This window comes from Canis lupus, chromosome 14 (genome assembly GCF_003254725.2).
Source record: "Canis lupus dingo isolate Sandy chromosome 14, ASM325472v2, whole genome shotgun sequence".
Lineage (NCBI taxonomy): Eukaryota > Metazoa > Chordata > Mammalia > Carnivora > Canidae > Canis > Canis lupus.
In genome coordinates this window covers 23629658-23644428 of record NC_064256.1, presented here as the reverse complement: position 1 = coordinate 23644428, position 14771 = coordinate 23629658, and the positions used below count along the sequence as shown (strand labels likewise).

Sequence of the window (14771 nt, the reverse complement as noted above, 5' to 3'; positions counted from 1 at the left end):
ACACAGAACTTCTAGATTCCATGGATAAGTGAAAGACAGCCTTCCAGATTACCATAGCCTCAGGAAAATTTGCTTGGGTGGCTTCTTCAGCAGAAATGGAGACATATTACCTCCTTTGGCTGCTCACACCCCTTTAATTCAGCCTCTCTCACTAACTGGGATACCCCTCGCTACAAATCAAGAAGCAAATTATCATCTCAGTGTCAGTAGATGGATTCAAGGGTAAAATTTGCAAACATAAATTTTACTCAGGAGAGCCAAAGAAAATGCAAAATAGTATGAGAGGCACCCAAGACATAAGCCAGATGTGGGTATGATGGGCTCATGGTATTTAGATGATATCAAATCAATATTTATTGAATGAATAAATATATCATAAATGAATAAAGGAAATGAATAGGTCTGGAATGCATATGTTTTAGGCTACTTTGTATTTCTAAATTCCTATAGTTCCCTGATGAATGAAATCTATGCAGTGTTTCTTTTTTATTCTTTCTCATGCTTGAACTCACTTTACAGCTGTGGGGATTCCATTGTGTTTCAACAGAGCAATATTGAAATCCAGACAAGGCCATCCTCATAAGATCACTAGCTATGGTTTTAAAATTTTAAATCTGGGTTCCATCACTTGTAGGCTTGTAATCTTCGATAGCTATGTAACTTGTGGAGCCCCTATGTCTTCCTTTATAACATAAAACTAGTAATGCCTCATCTATGGGATTATTGTGTGATTTAGAGAGGGTAACAACTGTGGAAGTTTGTAGCATGGTGTGGGTACAGAGTAAGTCCTCAATTACTCACTGTACATTTCTTGACCTCACCGCCCCCCTAGATGCCTTGTTCTGGGCTTTGCTTAAATCTTATTCCTGTCCTTATTAAATTCACTCTCTGAGGCTAATATAAATTGTCTAATTCTAGAAATTATTCACAGAGGCAAAGCATAGAATTAGTTTTATTTTTCTACTTTCAAGTTCATTTGTAGGTTCATTCATACATTCATCAAATAATCTATTGAGCACTTAGCAAGCATCAGATATAATCCCAATATATCCAACTAGAAATAAGCCTCATTAAGAAACAATTCTGTAACCAGTGCTAACAGTCAAAATGCTTGCTGCTTGTTCTGCTCTGCATCAAGTTCCATCTGCACAGACATTCATCCATTTACAGGGTCTGTGGAAATGGATCAATATTGAGATATATAAAAATTCTCATATACAGTTCTCTTCATAACAAAACGTATTTGAGTAGAAAATGATACACACATCAGGTTATATTTATATTCATATAAATATTTTCATATTTATATTTTCTCATTTTATTTCCTAGGGGGGGAAAGGCTCCAATATTAGACTAATTCAGAATGGAATGCCTGTCAATGTTTTTAAGCTCCAATTGGTGAGAAGTGGCCTTTCCTAATTACCATCTGAATCTCCAAGATGTTGAGCTATAGGTGTCATGATTCTTCCTGGGCAAGACCACTAAACAGCACTGGTAAGCACACATGGGGCGTTTTCTTTAATCCTGTTCCAGGATGAGTTGCTTGTATTAGGTACTTTTATATTCACATGAACTTCAAATTCTTTTTTTTTTTTGGACTTCAAATTCTTTACCAAACCAAAGTCACATGAATGGAACAAAGAAAACAGGTACTGTTTTAGGTATTGGATTAGAAACAAAAATGATTTAGCCTCAGTTACAAATGACTTTATAACCCTGTATCTTCTGAGGAGGGAAAAATAACTTTAGAAAAAAAGATACAACCTGTAAATTTTACAGATGCTTTTAACAATAAAGGTAGGAAATGCAAGTGAAAAATGAATCTCAGAAAGGAGGTACTCATTGAAAGATAAAATATTTTAAGTCCTGAGAACACTGGTGACCACAAAGATGAATAAACCTAGTTTAGACAAGAGTTGTAGACTACAGAGAGAAGATGGATCTTTCTCCCAGAATAGTGATTGGCAAGCGATCCTACCAAGCAGAAAAGTGAAGAGACTCTTAGGTGGGATGCAGAAGCAGAGCTTGGGGCTTCTTTTGGATTGTTCCACGTCTCTGGGTTTTAGGAAATAAGCATGCTGAAACATACTATCAAATGTTTAAACAATACTTAGGATTGTATTTCATCCCATTTAGCTGGCAACGGGGTTTTAGAATGATGCCATAAAACACTGCAAACCTTCAATCTAGCATAAATAAGGCTAAATCCTTGCTCATGATTCAGGTGAGTCCTCTTGCATCCCCAGCATTCAGCCTGGCTCAGAGCAGGTAATCTGTAAATATTTGCTTAACGAAGGAGGTTGAACTGACCTAGAATTTGTTTAGACATCCCCATATCCCAAGATTTTGGAATTAATTGTGACCTTTCATGTGTGTGTGTTGTATGTTTTCCCTCTAACAGAAATTAAACCAATAAAATAGACTTTATATAAAGGGCTCAGCAAATTAATGATAGTTTTTCACATTATTAAAACAAAATATCTAACATATAAAAGACTAAAATAGTTATTAGTATCCTTTAAATTTAAATTCTATTTGAAATAATGAAGTGAGGGATCCCTGCGTGGCGCAGCGGTTTGGCGCCTGCCTTTGGCCCAGGGTGCGATCCTGGAGACGCGGGATCGAGTCCCACGTCGGGCTCCCGGTGCATGGAGCCTGCTTCTCCCTCTGCCTGTGTCTCTGCCTCTCTCTCTGTGTGACTATCATAAAAAAAAAAAAAAAGGAAATAATGAAGTGAAAGCTCACTGTGTGGTACACTGTGTATATCATTCCTCCACCCCTTGCATTTGTATTTCCTACAGTAAACAGACAAGTAAGTGCAGCTTGATAAATCCTGGCAAGCAGTGGGTACTCTGCACTACATCTCTTGAGAAAAGAAGATTGGAGAACACAGCTTAGGCCAGAAGCCCTAAGTAATTTTCTTCCACACTAAACTGCTATCTGTTTGACTGCTCATATCAGAGGAGGTTATTACAGTGTGATGAGAGAAGACAGCACTACAAAACCCTCCTGCAAGACCATGGTAAATCAAGTACCAGGGTCTAACAAGGAGGAACAAGTTGTCCCCTTGTCTGATGTTCCTTGCTACCTTATGGGCTCCTGAATTCATGGAACAGTCACTAAGGTTAAAACAGGGAGAAATGGGAGGTTCTCAAGGAGAAAAGCTAAATAAGCCCTCAGGAAGGGCAAAAACTAAGTTAGCTATGATACACCATAAACATTCTCTCATTCCCTCATCCCCTCTGTCTCTCTCATTCTCTCTCTTACTTTCATACACACACACACACACACACACACACACACACACACCTTTCCTTATTGTTTTGCTAATCAGTTCCATTCTTCTTTTACCCACAACCTTCCCCTAATAGCCCCCTCCCATCTAATAGCAGGCTTCCTCTGCTGAGTCAAGCAGACAGACACTTCTCTAACACCAACTTACAATAGTCTAAATGGAGACTTAAGTTCTCAACTCCATTTGACCTATTACATCCAGCGTCCACCATTAATTGACAAGTTTTCTCTGTGACATTTAGTTCATATCTCATCAAACCAGTCCATCTTTAGGTCACTAGAGGAGTTATCTTGCACCTGCATATAACTAACTAATTTCTCAGGAGTACCCATGAAAGAAGCTTTTAAATATATGAGCCTAATCTGGTTCTGATACCAATTTTGACCACCAAGCAATGCTCGGGACACCAGGTGGATGTCCTACAACTTAATTCTGATACTACCTGGAGATTGCATCAGATCCCAGAGGTTAAGGGTTTAGTCCTACAAGATTGCCCTTCCCCTCCAACTCCAATGCCAGTCATCAAGTACAGGTTGTTACCTGTGCTTCTGACCAGACTGCATATAAACCAGAGATCCCCATAACCCCCTCCTTGGGTTCAATTATTTGCTGGAGCAGTTCGTAGAACTCAGAGAAACTCTTTACTTACTAGATTACTGGTTTACTATAAAAGGATGTAACTCAGGAACAGCCCAATGGAAGAGACCCATAGCATGAGGTAAGGCACTGAGCTTCCATACTCTCTCCTGGGCACTGCCTGCCCCAGATCTTCATGTGTTCACCAGCCCAGGGACGCCCAATTCTATCGTGTTTTTTTCGGATCTTTATAGAGGCTTCATTACAACCCCAGCTCCTCTCCCTTCCCTGGCAACCAGCCCTCAACCTCAGGTACTTTGAAAAGTCACCTCATTCACATAACAAAAGACATCTTTATTGTTTTCATCATTTAGGAAACTACAAGGATTTTAGGAGCTCTGTGTCAGAAATGAGGACAAAGACCAAATACATAATTCTTATTATATTTTATTTAGTTAGTTATTTTTAAAGATCTTATTTATTTATTCATGACAGAGAGAGAGAGCTAGAGGCAGAGACACAGGCAAAGGGAGAAGCAGGCTCCACACAAAGTGCCCGATGTGGGACTGGATCCCGAACTGCAGGATCATGCCCTGAGCTGAAGGCAGACGACGCTCAACTGCTGAGTCATCCAGGCATCCCACCTAATTCTTATTATAAATCACAATATCACAACTCATGAAATGCTGGCCAGTCCTGGCTCCTGTCAGGCAAACATGGACTCTGAGGACAGTAGAGGCCCAAGTCAAGAATTCCTCTCCTAGCTGTTCAAGAATGCCAGTGTTTTTAATCGCTCTACCCAGCATCTTCTGCTCAACTGATCCTGGCTGAACAGAGCTGGCCAATAGCAGTGATTTCCAATTAATTAAATCATCTAAGCAAAATGTCCATTTTAAATTTATTTCCTATTTCTCCTGATTTTTTTCTCATAGAGTAATTTATAAAGATCCAGAAATAAAACTTTATTTGCAGAAGGTGAACTTTTAGTGAATGGAATAATTTTAACATGACTGCCAGTAATTTTTCATGTATCTAGTTTTCTTATGCTAGCTGAAATTGATCTGGCCAAGTTGGCACATAATTAATGATACTACGTTACAGCTTATAATCATCTGTATTTAATTTGCCATTTTAAATAAAATTATTGCCAATAAAAACCATCAAATTTTCTGTAAATTTTTTTTGCAGCTCTCAATAAAATTTTATACATGCACAAAGACCCTACAGACAATTGATATCACTGGGAACTTTTAGAATTATCAGAATGACTAGTATATTAGCTCAGTAGTCATGTCTCTTAAATCTATAAACACACTACAATCAACTATATAAGAAAATAAGGTGTAAAATAGAGTAAGAATTTGTTTAAGCATACTTATTGTATGCAGCCTTAGAACTTTAAAATAAAAAAAACCTGCAATTGGAAAGAAACTATACAAATAAGTATAACCTAAACACAATGTCTGACCCATCATGATAGGTGCTCAGCAAATGTCTGGCTGAATGAATGGACATGGAGAAGACAACACAAATGTGGCATATATAAGTACATACACAAAAAACTACAGAATGACTTTTTTTACATACCAGGAGATAGAAGAACATGTTTTTACACTTGGGGATCCCAAAGATAATGTTCAAGTAGCTGCTAGAAAGATGGAAAAGTAGAGGAAAATCATTTAGACCAATGTGTGAATATCTACATTCTCCACTATTGATTTGAATTGAAATATTAAAATCCAAGAACAATAATAGATTTAGTATCTTGAGAAAGGAGGAAATTTTAATTAAATTTTGCAAACAAACAAAAAAAAAATTTGCAAACAGAATAAACCTCTCAAGTATTAATGCCTCTTGAAAGGAAAGGAATTAATAATAAAAGTATAGTATAAGTTGAAAAAATAAAGAACATGGACAAAATTAAGAAAAAAAATTAATTTATAAAGAGAAATTATTCCAACACAATAAATATCAATAATACAATAAAAGAGGAACATAACAGGAAGTCAGGAAGGAACTAGTTTCATAGTAATAGGTTTACAGAGAGAGAAAACATCTACAAGAACCATTAGGAAATTTCCTGGCATAATGTGGGTTAACAGAAGCTGAAAGTAGCATTTATTTTATAGAAACTATACACACCATACTATAGCTGATGCATCAGAAAGATTTATTTAGAGTTGACATTTGCTTCTTGTTGAATTCCTTAAGGAGAGCTCAAACTAAATGAGGAATTTCAACTTATAATTTTTAAATTGTGTTTATGGTAATTAGTATATGAAAGATGAAAGGTCAAAGAAAAAAATGACTTGTTTAAAAAATACATATCTTTCCATCAAAGTGCTTCATGTTGTTCCAAGTCTTTAAAAACATCTTTAAGATGATACACCATCAACAAAGATAAAAGAATGATAATATCTGCCTAAGTAAATCCCTTTCCTTTCTGATAAAAGAGAGAAAAGGTAAATATTATAATCCTCTTCCAATTTCCCTAGAACCCATAACTTTAAAAATTGAGGAGGAAGATCATTTTCTATGAGACAAGTAATTCAAAAGGTCGGGGATCTTTAAAGATACACTAATTTGTCCATGTTGCCATGAGTATAATTTGCTAGTTTACTTCTGAGGCAAATGCCATTTTTTATTACTCACATGAAATAGTTAATGCCCTCCTCCTCTCCAGCACATACCTACTTCTCCAACACACTTGATCTGTTCCCTATAATGCAAACCCAAAATTAACTGGAAAAGAACAAAGTGAAACCTTATCTTCATCTACAAGAATGATTCTAAACACAATGACAATCATGCCAGACAAAAGAGACACAATTTCGTATTTACAATGTAACATCACTTAAAATACTTTGAAGTAACTAGTCCTTTAAATATTCAAGGCTAAAGTGTTTCTGGTTGAATTGCTAAACTAGCATTAAAATAAAATACATGCTTTCTTATTGGTTCTGTTTTATTTTTAAATATGTTGGCTAAACACCTGTCTAGAACAGTAGCTAATTATAGGAATTCCAGAACCTAGTTTGTGTCTGCATTTTATGGAGAGTAGGAGGAATGATGGCCCATGGTTGTGTTCTCCCAGCCTCTGACTTTCTTAGTCTTCTGGATTACTCAACAAATATTTACTTTTATTTATTTTTAAGATTGTATTTATTTATTCATGAGAGAGAAGCAGAGACACAGGCAGAGGGAGAAGCAGGCTCCCTGCAGGGATCCTGATGTAGGATTCGATCCCAGGACCCCGGGATCATGACCTGAGCCAAAGGCAGATACTCAACCCCTGAGCAACCCAGGTGCCCCACTCAATGAATATTTAATAATAAATGAGTGAGGGAAGGAATGTAAAGAGGGAAAGGAGGGAGGCTAAAAGGGGAAGCCTGAGAGGAGAAAACAAAAAGCATTTTTGTGATTTTTTTTTTAAGATTTTATTTATTTATTCATGAGAGACACAGAGAGAGAGAGAGAGAGGCAGAGACACAGGCAGAGGGAGAAGCAGGCTCCGTGCAGAGAGCCCAAAGCAGGATCCAGGGTCTCCAAGATCACGCCCCGGGCTGAAAGCAGCGCTAAACCTGGAGCCACCCAGGCTGCCCTTCAGCCACCCAGGCTGCCCCATTTTGTGATTTAAAAGTACTTGAATGATCTCAAAATAGGTGGGCAAAACAAGCCTACCAAAGATTATATGAATTTTCTAGGGTATAGCAGGCAAGTAGTCCTCCATCTGAAAAATAAGTGGATTTCCATCTATTTTTTTCTTGAGACTTAAAATTTCTCATATATAACGAAGACATTTATACCACAATCAGTTTTAATGTGATGTTTGGGTTGTTACAATCGAAATTTAATTTCACTTAGTTGTGTTTCTCAGATGTGATCAATGACTGGCCATGCATGGATTGCCTGGGATAGTGCATTTGCCTTCCTCCCAGAGTAATTATTAGTAGCAACTCACTTCACTCAGAAGTGTCCTGGTTTGGAAAATAATTTTTATGGTCACTCAACCAATGACCAAATGCATTTGAAAATCCTGATTCTTATTAAAAGGAGAGCTTCCAGGTCCCACCTTAACCTAATAACTTCAAACCTCTGAGGGGCAGGCCCAGGATCTGCATTTTAACAGACAACCCTTAGGTAATTGTTAGGGTTACTAAACTTTGAGAATTGCTGCATTAACATATAATACAGAGTAATAGATTTCGATGAGGAGAAAGCTTTCAATGAGGCCAGTAAATGAAAATAAACAAGAGGTGACATTATTGAATAATATACCTAAAGCCACCAATATATAATTGTGTTTATTCGGCAAGTTTCTTTATGGCTTGCAACCACTACCACATCTATCTTTGTCTCAGAGACAGAGATCAGTAAAACGGCACAAATGAGGAAGATAGCACCACAGGACTTCATCTAGCTTCTGTATTTACATTTGTTTTGCCATCATTCTAGGTCTATGTACAATAGCCTCCCTTCTCTACAAGGGATATGTTCCAAGACCCCCAACAGATGCCTACCACTGTGGACAGTATGAGCCTCTAATTGTATTATGTTTTTTCCTATACTTACTTCCTATAGTTTAATTTATGAATTAGGTACAGTAAGAGATTAACAACAATAACTAATAATAAAATAGAACCATTGTAATAATACACTGTACTAAAAGTTACAGTGGTCTCTGTATGGTCTCTCTCTCTCTCTCAAAATATCTTACTATACTGTACTCACCCTTCTTGTGATGACATGAGAGGATAAAATGCCTGCATGAAGAGATAAAGTGAGGTGAATGACGTAGGCATCATGATGCAGCAGCATTGGCACACTAATGATCTTCTGACCATATGTCAGAAGGAGGATCATCTGCTTACAGGGCCACACAGTGGACCTTGGGAACTGAAACCACAGAAAGGAAACCACAGAAAAGGTCAACCTACTATATATTTATTCCCTGTCCGTTTGACTTCATTCTCTCTCTATACTATACTAGGCTACCTAAAATGAACTGGTCATCCCAGATGGTGGTTTTTCATTCTTCAGCATGCCATGTCCTCTGTAGATCCAAATTTTAGCTTTAGAAAAATAAATATAGTTTTCCAGTAATTATGCCAAGTTCCCCGCCTCCTGCCCCCAGAAATGTAAGGAAAGAGAAAGAGAGCAGTGCAATCCCATGAAGGAAGAGATTAGCTTGGAAGTCTTTTCTTCCTGTAGCTTTATTCTCCCCAATTCTTGGATAATTTTTTTATTAAAACTAAGCAACTCTGGGGTGCCTGGGTGGCTCAGGGCATTTGCCTTCAGCTCAGGTCATGATCCCAGGGTCCTGGGTTGGAGCCCTATATCAGGCTCCCTGCTCAGTGGAGAGCCTGCTTCTCCCTTTCCCTCTGCCCTTTCCCCTGCTTGTGCTATCTAGTGCTTTCTCTCTCAAATACATACATACATACATACATACATACATACATACATACATAAAATCTTTTGAAAAATTAAGCAAGACCATGTAGGAACACTGTACACAAAGGTTGTCCTTGATTTCTATATTAGTTAACCAGTGCTCTCTGATTGCAAGGAACATAAAAATAACTCTGGCTAACTTAGCCAAAAAGAGAAGATTATAGGAAATTTTCTAAGCAATCCATGAAATCTAAAGAGAGAGTGAAGGACAAAGTCTCAAAAGGGCAAAAAGTGGGGAAGTTCCAGGGCCTCAAAGAGTTTATAGATCTTTCTCTAAAATTTGCTACTAATGTGACTTAAATCAAATGGCATCTCATCTCTCTGTCTCACCATTTCAAATTTTAATAATTGGTATACAGATCATAGAAGGCAGCTCCCTGATAGGCATTCGTGGCCACGTAGACAGAATAACAGCACAGATATAATCTGGGGCCTATGTCTGTGCACAAAGGAATAATTTCTCTGAGAGGAGAAACTCACAGTCGACTATACAACTACCTGAAAGCCATGTGCTCTAATGCACCTTCTGGCTACTTCACACACACACACACACACACACACACACACACACACACACGTCTTTTTCCCTCTATTCCAAAAACAAACAAACAAACAAACAAACAAGTTCAAAACATATAATCCAACCAAACCTCACATAACCACAATGGGGAACAACCAAAGTTATTGCCAGCCACTGCACACAGAAGGGAGATGCTGGCCTTCAAGCCCAGGACCTCCGGCTAATGTTCATTCCTCTTCAGTTCTGTCAGAACCCCATTTCAGTATTCTATAGCCTATGAACCACGTGATAAATTGAACCATGATCTGGATAACATTATATATCCCTGGAAAAAAAAGAAAGAGACAAGGAAAGAAAAAATAATTATTATAATTCTCATTTTAAAAGGAAACATGAGAATAAATACTTAGCAAGGAAAATACTGGTGCAAGCTAGTCTTCCATTCTGCAGGCATTCACAAGACTGCTGCTGACATATGAGATAGATTCCTCCTTTGCTTGTTCCAAGTTCTCCTGGCTTGCAGCCAACACCACAGCTTGCCAAAGATCTTTGCCCTGATTGCACAAAGAATCCAATATGCCCAGGTGGTAGTCTCAGCTCCCAATTCAACAAAATCTACATTTTTTTAACCCTTGGATGAAACATTTTTCCACTGAGTACTGAATTGCTCAGGCTAAAGTGTTAAAGAAATAATTTTAAAGAATTAAAGTAAAACTTCTGAAAGTGAAAGAGTAAGTGTGATTATTAGAAATGTCTTCACGCCTAAGTCCTAGGTTGCATTACAGCTGTGAAAACAATATCAAATGTATTAGTCACTGGTTCCATTCATGTTCTAGATCCTACAACTTAGCATATCAATATTACAAGATGCTACTTCTTAGATAGTGTCTGGTTAAGTTTCCAATAGGTCCTTCCAATGAAGAGTAGGTTCATCAGGATGACAGGATATTTATATAATAAGGCCAGGCAGTCAGTAGCCTTTGCCTTGTTTGGCAGTGCAGTGAGTTCACTGATTAAAAACTATGTATGGAATCCTGTGATGCTTTTGAGGCATGTAAGAAGGGAAAGCAAATCCAAATCCAGAAAGACTATTCCAGTAATGATAAGTCATTGCTTCTCCATGATGAAGGGGCATTTCCAACATGCAAGAATTTATCTGCCACAGGGTAGTAGCCCAGGTCCCCGAGAATCATATTGCTAGTCATTCTTGTTTAACAGTATATGATTAGTCTAGGTGAAAGGAAATATATGTTACTGAATCCAAGCATCACCTCCAGTCTGGTCATCACAGTTCTTATGCCCATGAACCATCAGACTGGCTCTGTTGAAGATAACTGATTCCCACAGAAGGAATCATTTTGTTCTCTGAGTATTAAGAACCTCTTCTGCAATGATGCCTCTTTGTGAGCATTCACATGAACACACATATTCTTACTCTGGGCCAGTTCCAAATGGTCCATCCACCCGTCCCTAAAACCTCATTGCTCTCAATTCTCCAATCTTGATCCTTCCAAGTCCCTAACGATCTAGTCAGATGAGCACTAAAAATTACCCAGTATGATTCATTCAGCCTTAGCCAGCTCTAAAATATGGCCACTGTCCCAAACCTCCCGCCCCAGTATACACATCATTGTCCAAGTCACTCTGGCCCTTCCCTCAGAGACACCTCTGACCCCTTCACAATCCAGCAATGAATGGGTAAATGTCTGACACAACAGCAGGTCCTCAGCCATTTCAGTGCTAGATTCCAACTGCCTTACTTGTTACAGGTTTTGGAAGTTGCCCATGTGCCAAATCATTAGCTTAAGAATTAGTATAGATTCTGACCTCAGGTAAAGTAGACAATAAAATGTTTCCTTCTAAGCAAAGTGAACAATAAAATTTCTGCTCGAAACTTAACAATTATAAGCATTTCCCTTCTCACTTGTAGTACAGGGCCACCCTGAAGATCAGCAGTACTTCCTCTCAGCTGTCTGGGGCCAGCATATCACGCAAAACTATCTGTACAGCAGCAGGCTCAAGTGACTCTGTTCCTGATCCACTAGGCATAGGAAACTCCCCATGAGACTTAAGGAAGAAAGTAATGTAGGAGTACAACTGCCTGTTTATACAGTTTACCTGTGTCTTCAGGTTTCTCATAGGCTCAGCTTCACAGATTTCTCTTCTTTCTCAATCCACTTGAGGTGGAGTACTGCTGGGAGTGGCTGGCTTTACAGCTAAGTGTCTGGGACAATACCATTTCAGGTCAGTCATCAAGGTACCATGGCTGTGTTACACCAGATGGTGGAATGATTCAGTCTCTACATGAGCCTAGCCACAAGCCAGGAATCATCTGCTAAAGAAGACTTTGCCTTTGGGATTGTCTTATTGGGGCTTGTCATAGACGACTCCCTATAGCTTTTGGCTGGGCCATAGACCTTTCCAGCAAGCAGTATTGGATCCATGTTTGGAGACTGTGCTAACTGGAAAGCCCCCTCAAACTTTGGGCCCCACTCCGAACTGGCAACTTTTGGGTGGCCACCCAGGAAAAGGTCAGCATATGACAACACTATGTCCAAAATCCCAAGAGGACCCAACTTACTGTGCCTGGCAAATTCTCTTCAGAAATTTGTAAATGAATGTTTCATTATCTCACATTAATGACAAACTCAATGTTTAACTCCATAGTGCTAAAATTTCAAAGTACTGCTCCCTTATATTAATCAAATGTGATGGTTATTTTTTTCTTCATTTAATTCCTTCCTTCCTTATTCAAACTTCATCTACTTACAAAAAGGATTGAAAGGTCCTTGTCATGTCACCTTGTTTTTTTGTAATAAAATGTTAGCAAGAAGTTGCAGAGTAAAATAGCACATTATAAAAGTTAAGTAAGGAAGTAAGTTCATCACTTAGCTACATTTAGTTTCTATGTTATGAATCCATATGCAGAAATCTGCTCATTTGAAAATGTAAGGCCCATTCAAAAGCTCTTAGAATCTTTAGATCTTACGTGAGACAAACAGAATGAATATTGCCTTGTCTCAGTGGGAAATCATCCTTTGCCATGCTCTTTGGAAACCATCATAGCCAAGACTTTAAATAGAAATGTCTAATAGGAGGGATCCCTGGGTGGCGCAGCGGTTTAGCGCCTGCCTTTGGCCCAGGGCGCGATCCTGGAGACCCAGGATCGAATCCCACATCGGGCTCCCGGTGCATGGAGCCTGCTCCTCCCTCTGCCTGTGTCTCTGCCTCTCTCTCTCTCTCTCTCTGTGTGTGACTATCATAAATAAATAAAAATTAAAAAAAAAAAAAAAAAAAAGAAATGTCTAATAGGAATTTTTTTAACAAATCACTCTATTCCCTTTAATAAAAATCAGATGTAAACTAACACCTATGTTCTTAGTACCCTTTTTAAAATAATTTTAACACAATTTGATTTTGAATGCTCTCAAAAAATGCTTTATTTATTTCTATAAGTTTTTAGAGATCATCTGCTATGTGCAAGCTCTATGTGAGGCCATAGAGAAATAAGGCCCAGTCAATAAACTATCAAAGAGTTTATTTGTGGTCTAGGGACGTATGAATGGCTCAGTCTATTATTAAGCATTTGACTCTTGATTTTGGCTTGTTTCATGATCTCAGGGTCATGAAATTGAGCCCTGTGTCCAGCTCCATGCTGAGCATGAAGCCTGCTTTGGATTCTCTCTCCCTATCCCTCTGGCCCCTCTCCTCTTCCTGCTTGCTGCTCTCTCTCTCTCTCTCTCTCTTAAAAAGAGGAGGGGTTGTTTATGGTCTAATAGAGGATACAAATAAGTAGAAAATTATTAGGCAGTCCAAGAGATCCTAAGATAGGACTAATAAGAGGGTGTTGTGAAACTGGGGGTCAGGGAAGACTTTTCATAGGAAGTGGAATGTAAGCCAAAGTCTAAGGGAAAAGGACCCACAAAGACCAAGATGCTACTAAATAAAGGAAGAAGAGTGAGTTCTGGGCAGAGCAAAAGTTATGTACAGAGATCAAAGCAACCACAGAAAGCACAGTATGTTTGGGTTCTTGAAGGGAGTTTGGTAAAGCTGGCTCTTAGAATTGGGGGGCTGGTAGGTAGTAACTGTGGTAGTGGAAGAACAGAGAGGCTAATGGAAACATACGTGTAGTAAATGTGGTTCCTTGGCTCTGCTACAGCTCTACTTTCTCTGTTAAATGAATCTCAGATGATTGGCACAGAGGCATTAAATTAAGAACAGCTAGGGAATGAGTCAAGGCAATTATTACTTCACAATCATGAATTTAGGGTTGGGCATGTGGCCCACTTTTGGCCAATCAGATCTAAGGAGAGGTCAGCTGAAGCTTTCCTCCCAGGCTAAAAACAGACCCTCCCAAAGGAGAAGGCTGTTGCCCGCTTCTTACCTGTCTGTAATGCTCATGTAGGTCTTAAAAGCTGTTTGAAGCCACTTTCCTTGATCAAGGAAAAGACCCAAAGAATTACAGAGCTAACTAAGGCGTTTTCATTTAGTGGAACTGATAAACCATCACTGGACCCATTTCTGTCTTTGTCTTCACTTCTTGGTATGTGAGAGAATGGAATGCTTTATTATTTAAATCTCTTTGTCACTGTTCTGTTACTTGCAGCTAAGTATCTTCCTAAAGGTTAAATGAAGATGGAATTGAGAAGCTTGGGGCCGTGTCATGAAGGGCCTTACAGCTATTCCCATCTAGACTCCTTGTTTACATGTGACAAAAACCTATTTCTAACTGGCTTAGGTGAAAGTGGAGAACTCGTAGGAATGTCCTAGGGTATCTTGTGTGATGCAAGGAAGGATGAAACAACTAGCTTCTGGAAGGACGGGGATACAGCCAAGGATTAGGGACAACTTGTATCAGGGGCTTCAAATACCACCAGCAGATTGTTCCCTAACTCTCATCTCTGCTTCTCCCCATGGGCTGGCTTCATT

The 14771-nt window shown here is 38.7% G+C and overlaps 1 protein-coding gene across 1 annotated transcript in view; it reads right to left on the bottom strand.

Annotated features, from left to right (window-relative positions):
• NXPH1 (neurexophilin 1) overlaps positions 1-14771 on the bottom strand; it is a 433900-nt gene that overhangs the window by 404055 nt on the left and 15074 nt on the right. The window contains exons 5-7 of the mRNA XM_049093635.1: positions 8603-8767; positions 6524-6590; positions 5459-5519 (exon numbers count right to left, since the gene is read on the bottom strand). The gene's annotated coding sequence lies outside the window, so the exon portion shown is untranslated. The remainder of the gene's footprint in view (positions 1-5458; positions 5520-6523; positions 6591-8602; positions 8768-14771) is intronic.